The sequence below is a fragment of the Malurus melanocephalus genome, unplaced genomic scaffold (assembly GCF_030028575.1).
Source record: "Malurus melanocephalus ecotype Western Australia unplaced genomic scaffold, MMel_1.1 scaffold_369, whole genome shotgun sequence".
NCBI classification, from domain to species: domain Eukaryota; kingdom Metazoa; phylum Chordata; class Aves; order Passeriformes; family Maluridae; genus Malurus; species Malurus melanocephalus.
Genome location: NW_026623601.1, coordinates 319,049 through 325,188, shown reverse-complemented (window position 1 = coordinate 325,188; position 6,140 = coordinate 319,049). Strand labels below are relative to the sequence as shown.

Below are 6,140 nucleotides of genomic sequence, written 5' to 3'. Positions count from 1 at the left end.
CCAATCAGCGCGCGGCCCGGGGCGCCGCGCGGCTCAAATCCGCCCGCCACCGCCGCGCGGGCGCCTCCGATTGGCCGAGGGAGCTGTCCGTCACCGCCCCCTCCCGCCGCCGGGGCGCAGCGGGGACCAGCGGCCCCCGGGAGCGGCCCCGCCGCGCCGCGAGCTCTGCGGGCGGGGAGGCGCGCGGCCTTAAAGGGGCCGCGCTGCGGGCAGCCCGGGTGCGGCGGCGGGCGCGGCGCGGCGGAGGCGGAGCGCCGCGTACTGACCTGGGCGGCGGGCGAGGCGGGGAAGCTGCGCGGCGATGGCTCCCCCGGCGCGGAGCGCGCCTCCGACGGACTCAGCCCGTGACGGGTTCCGCCATCTTGGAAATTTTTTTTTAGATGGGGAGTCACGTGGTGCGACCATTTTCTCCCCGCGGCCAATCAGCGCGCGCGGGTTATTTATAGCCTCGCGGGGGGAAGGGAGCCAATCGGGCCCCGCCCCGCGCGCCCCCGGCCACGCCCCGTGGCGCGCGGCCCGTCGCCATGGTGACCGGGGGGCGGGCCGGGGGCCGCCATGTTGGCGCCGAGCCCGCGGCCCCATCGGGATCGGGAATTGGGGTCGGGCTGTGGGGCCGGACGGCATCGCAGGACCGGGATCCTGACCCCCGAGCCCGCAGGAAATGCGATCCCTGCCSTATGGACGGTATTGCAATAAAACGTGAAACTTTGGGGGGTTTTTCCCCCCGGTTTTCCGCAGCCKCGCTCCCGCTCCCCAGTGGGCTGTTTTGTTTGATCCGTCGGGTATCGTCTGTAACAGCAAGCGAGGGGTGAACGACGAAAAGGGCAGGGCGAGGTTCAACATCCTTGCCTGAGACACCGAGAGTAAATAAATACACAAATACCATTAAAAACAAAAAGGAGTTGTGCGGCACCCTTCTGTACCCCTGTTGTTGCAGAGACCATTCAACATTTAATTGATGGTTCCGTTTCCTGAAGAACTGCCCCACTGACCTGTCTGTCGGGTGTTCCTTGGCTGGCACGGCTCGTTTCTCCCGAATTTTGTTGTTCCACCTTTGATTCAAAACTCCCCCAAGTCCTGCTCCAAGCATTCCAGATGATGGGAAGCGAAATCCTGCAGCATCGGGGGGGACCTGTGGGACTCAATCCTATGGGAACATCCCGTCATTATCCCATTACCCCTGTTCCTAGAGCTGCMCCATCCCTGGAAATGTCCTGGAAAAGCTGGATGGGGCTGGGAGCAACCTGGCATAGTGGCAAGGGAACTTTCCTGCTGAGCTTCCAAGGAGTTTCTTCCCATCCTTGCCTGAGACAAGCTGAAACATGACATTCCTCACTCGCAGGCAGCCATCCCAGCACGCTTTCTGGTGGGTTTGATTAATTGGCTCCTGCTAAATTGTTTTTAAAACTTCCAGATTTAACAAAAAAAAAAAAAAAAAAAAAAAAAAAAAAAAAAAAAAAAAAAAAAAAAAAAAAAAAGAAAAAAGAAAAGAAAAAAAATGAACCCGTGTCGTTCAGCCATCTGGATTTACATAAATTCTGGGACCTGATGGGAATTGCTAACAACTTTGTCCCTCTCTCCAAAATCTGCATATATGTGGCAGTACATAAATGCTGCTCCTTTTCTCTTTTACCTTTTCTGAGGTTTTTAGCACCTACGTTTTCATTTTARTGGGCCGCCCTTAAAAAAGTCCCTGGCATATCTTTTAAAGTTGTTTTTTAAAAAAGATCTGACCTTTAAAGTTGCTTTTTTTCCAGACTCCCCAGGGAATGGGCATTGCCCATTACATTTTGATAGGTTTGTGCTCGAGCTTACAGGCAGCATGGCCTGCCCCGGAGCAACCCTGGAGTTTGGGGATGTTTTACCTGGAATACACCCCTGGCCCAAAGCTGAAGCCCTTTTCGTTTCGTTTTCAGCTTCTTTGGGCTCGTGGGCTTGTTTGTTGTTCTTTGGCTGGTGAGGTTTTAGGTTTCCTCGTAGGGTTGTTCGGAGCGGTTGACRGACAGATGGACGGGTGTATAAATAACCTCCCAAATTATTTTGGAGTGTCAAGAGACCTGTGGGTGGAAGGGCTTGGGGGCTAGAAGGTCACTGATGGCAGGGTGATATTTGCCAAGGTAACGGGTCTAATGCTGGAGGCTGGCATGGGGCTGGCATGGGATTCACCTGGGGCAGCCAGGTGAGTGCCCTCCCTTGTGATCCCCATTTCTGCTCCTGCTGGGGGATGGGGTTTGGTCCCAAATCGTTCAAACAGGGGTTACAAGCAATATTTTTGCCCAAATGGTGATTGCTGGTGCTCAGGGTGACCCACCTGTGTCCCCACCGAGCTGGACATTGTAGTGCAGCACCGTTCCCGTGGCTGCAGACCRCCAGGGCCGCTTGCCTGGCCGCATCAGCTGCCTCCTCTTTCTGCACTGCTGAAGTAGTTCTGAAACAGGAAACGAGAGGAGAAAACTGTGCCCTGAAAGTTGCCATGGAGTGTGAGTTTTACCTTCAGCTTTTGATTGATGCCGTACCCGTGGCTGTGGGTGTGAGGACGTGTCTCTATTAATACCCAGTCTAGGCTAACCTGTGCATAATGGCAGAAAATTAAACCTCTGCCATTTCTCATGTCAATTAGAGCTCAGAGATTCACAAGGGAAAGGCTTCTTGCTGTATGTTAAATGCAGCATATTGGCTATAGCTGTATATAGTCTGTTTTTGCTGTAATTGCAGCTGAAAAACTCACTCAGAAGCCAGCTGAAGCAAAAAATAAAAATCTAAAAAAAAAAAAAAAAAAAAAAAAAAAAAAAAAAAACCCACCCTGGCAGAGCTAATTCATAAAGATTTAAATAAAAAGCAATTACAGAACTTCCCGCCTACCTCCACCTCATCTTTAGCTGAACTCCTTGTTTGTCAGGAATGATTCCATTTTTTATGTTCTCAAGCAGGAAACAGCCATCACAACACTCCAGCTAATTTCCCTCACTAGTCACGGGGAGCTGGTGAAAGTAAAATTGGGTGCTTCAGCTTTCCACTCCAATCATGCCACTCCACAGCCTGAGAAAAAAAATAAAAGGAGGATAAAGTTAGGAAGGGAGCCATCAGGAACTTCCTCTGGAACTTAGACACCAGAGATCTACTCCAAGTGCAGGTCCCACTTGGTTCCCTGGAGAAAGTCAAGCCTGGACACAATTTCCAACCTGTTGATTGCTTCTTCTCCTTCSTCCTGATCGTTCAGTCTCCATCACTGACCTCCCCTGGCTTTGCTGTCCCACCCATCACCCTTCTGTGCTTTATCTCCCATTCCCTGTTCTCCATCCTACCCACAGCACTCTGATTTACTCCCTCCTGCTGTCAAAAGAAAATCCCAACAAACCCACTCCACTTCCATCTGTGACGGGACGGGGAATGTTCAATTTACATCGCCCTGCTCCTGGGGTTTCATCCAACATACCTTTTCTGTGTTTTTTTTTTTTTTTTTAACCTGGTGAATTCTGCTTTAGCTGGAACTGCTCCTTCTCTCTCTTGCAGGGATAGACACCTCGTGCTTGCCACGCTGCAAAATCCATCCCCCGTGCAGCCCTGTCTGGCTCAGAGCGAGCCGTGAAGCAGAACAAGGTGCCTCTCCTCCACTTTTGAGCCCCACCACGGCTGTGCTTGGCTGCAGGAGCCGTTTCCCAGCTTGTCTGCACACCCAACACTTCATCAAGTCTTCAGCACTCAAGGCCTGAAGAGCTGAAATCCCAGAGCAATCAGAGCCAGACTCTCAGGAACAAGTTCATGCTGTTGGTTTTGGGCAAAATCAAGTCCCTGTCCCCCACTTGGTGGGGAAAAAAAGYGAAGTTCAAAGTGAAGGTCACAACATAAAGTTTGCTTTTTGTCCATATTTATTTTTGCTAATGGAGATGCATTGAATTGTTATGGCAGTCATTTTACAATGGCTAAGTACAATACACTTTTCAAATAAAACTCCTTGCTAAAATTTGGTTTCAATATTCTTCTGCATTTTATCTTCTGGTTTATTTAGGAGCTATGCTCTCAGCTGTGCTATAGAATATCCTGAGTTGGAAGGGATCCACAAGGATCCTACTGGACAGAGAAAAATTATTCTGTGGCCATTACAAACCACTGTCCAAAAGTTCTTACCATGTCATCATCCCTCTAAATTAAACTGAAGAATTAAGAGCACGAAAGAAATCTCTTTTCCTCCTCAACTGCTTTTTTTTTTTAGTTGAGTCAATTTTAGTAGCACTCTAAGGCTTAAATTTAGATTAAAAAAAGAAATTAGTCTGGAATGAATATGGAGTCTTGGTGAAGTCGAGGCTGGAATAACTGTTGGATACTCTTAGTTTATCAGTGATCATTTTCTGATTCTTAACATTTAAAATAAGGGAAATGTGCATTAAATTGTTGTATTTATTTTCATCCATGGCAGCTGCTGGGAGCAAAATGTGGGGTGTGTCTCTCTATAGTGGGAACCTTAGAGAAAATATTGATCCATTTTTCTATTCTGTCTCTTTCTACCAGAAAAAAAMCTAAAAAATGCATCATCCAGGGTGAAAAACAATTAAAATCTAAATAAATGTAAGAAAAATATGACCAAAAAAAAATCAGAAATAAAAATATACTTAGCCTGGCCCCTGGGTGTTGGTTTTACGTGAAGATACTGACTTGCAGCTGAATGACGAGTGGGATATTTTTCTACTGAAATATTGATAGTAGATTACACTAAACCACAAACTACCTCCATAAAGCCCATCATTTCTAATCCTAATGGTGTTTTCTTTCCCTTGGCTGACTGCTACATTCATGAGATGATGGCTTTATTCTATCTGGGGGAAAAACTTTTTACCATACAGCTAAATTAACTTGTCAAAAGACTTCAAACTTCGGAAGCTTTTACAGCTCGATTCAAAGCTATTATTCAGGATTGAATGAGAAGGCTGTGGACTGTAAAAGCTGGCAAAAAAAAAAAAATTCAGCAGCACTGAGGAGTTGAATGGAACGCTTACTTTTTGTTCAGGTTGTGTGCATTTCATTGAGCTGTCTTGGAAGAGCTGGATTTTTGTATTTTAAGGCAAAATGCTTCTTTCTGCCGCTCTGGAAGCTGTGACCCAGTCCGTGCTCTTTCACACACACTTGGTTATATTTAGTTTGTGCCAACCTAAATAAGTGTCAACCAGCTCTCCAGAAATGTGGGGAGCACAAAAGAGAACGGCCAGCAGCTAAATCGAGGCAGAACAAGAACACAATTAGACTTATTTTTATCCTTTCCTTTTAGAATCAGATCATAGACTATCTTACAGTCAGCTCCAGCTTTCTCATGCAAATAAAAATGCCTGGCTTCAGGAGCAGCAACTTTTGGATTTTACAGAYGAGGAGCAGCTGGCAGAGCTTGGAGTCTTTCCTGTCGCCGATCCAATGCACTTTGGGACAAAGCTGCAATGAAAAGCCAAGCTGACAATCGCAGCCCCCGGAAGGGAGCCGGAGCTCTCGGGGAGAGCGACAAACACGTTGGGGATGTGGCAGGATGGGATCCAGTGTGAGCAGGAGCCTGTGCTCGGCGTGTTCTGAGCACGGCTGCTCCGCGGGGAGTGGGTGGTGAATACAGCTTCATGGCACCAGGGCCTGCGGGGAGGTCCTGCCCTCCACCAGGGACCCACAACTCACTCTGCTACTCACAAATAGAATTAAAGTCCCCTGACTGTTGGTGGAGAGGCCCAGAACTTCATGTTCAGAGCACGCAACCACGACAGAGTGGGGGATCCAAGTGCAGATCGCTCTTCTGCTGGCAGGTTCCTCCTCCTGAAGGATTGTGGCCATGGAGGCACAGGACAGTGTCCTTCCTGCTGCCAGCAAGGGGTGGGCAGGATGCACGAGAGCACAGAACARGCAGGATGTTAACTTGCTTTGCTGGTATAGAGAGGGTTGTGGAATGTTTGGGTTCTGGAATATCAGGACAGAATCATGGAATGGTTTGGGTTGGAAGGGAGCCTAAAGATCATCTCCTTCCACCAGACCAGGGTGCTCCAAAACCCATCCAACCTGGCTGGACAGGGCTTGGAGCGGCCTGGGWTGGTGGGAGGTGTCCCTGCCAGGGCAGGGGGTGGGATGAGGTGATCTTGAAGCTCCCTTCTAACTACAACCATTCTGTGATT

At 48.9% G+C, this 6,140-nt stretch overlaps 1 protein-coding gene across 1 annotated transcript in view; it reads right to left on the bottom strand.

The window, feature by feature from the left end:
- HDAC4 (histone deacetylase 4) overlaps nucleotides 1-402 on the bottom strand; it is a 136,972-nt gene extending 136,570 nt beyond the window's left edge. The window contains exon 1 of the mRNA XM_057378633.1: nucleotides 267-402. The gene's annotated coding sequence lies outside the window, so the exon portion shown is untranslated. The remainder of the gene's footprint in view (nucleotides 1-266) is intronic.
- Between the last annotated feature and the right edge of the window lie 5,738 nt (nucleotides 403-6,140).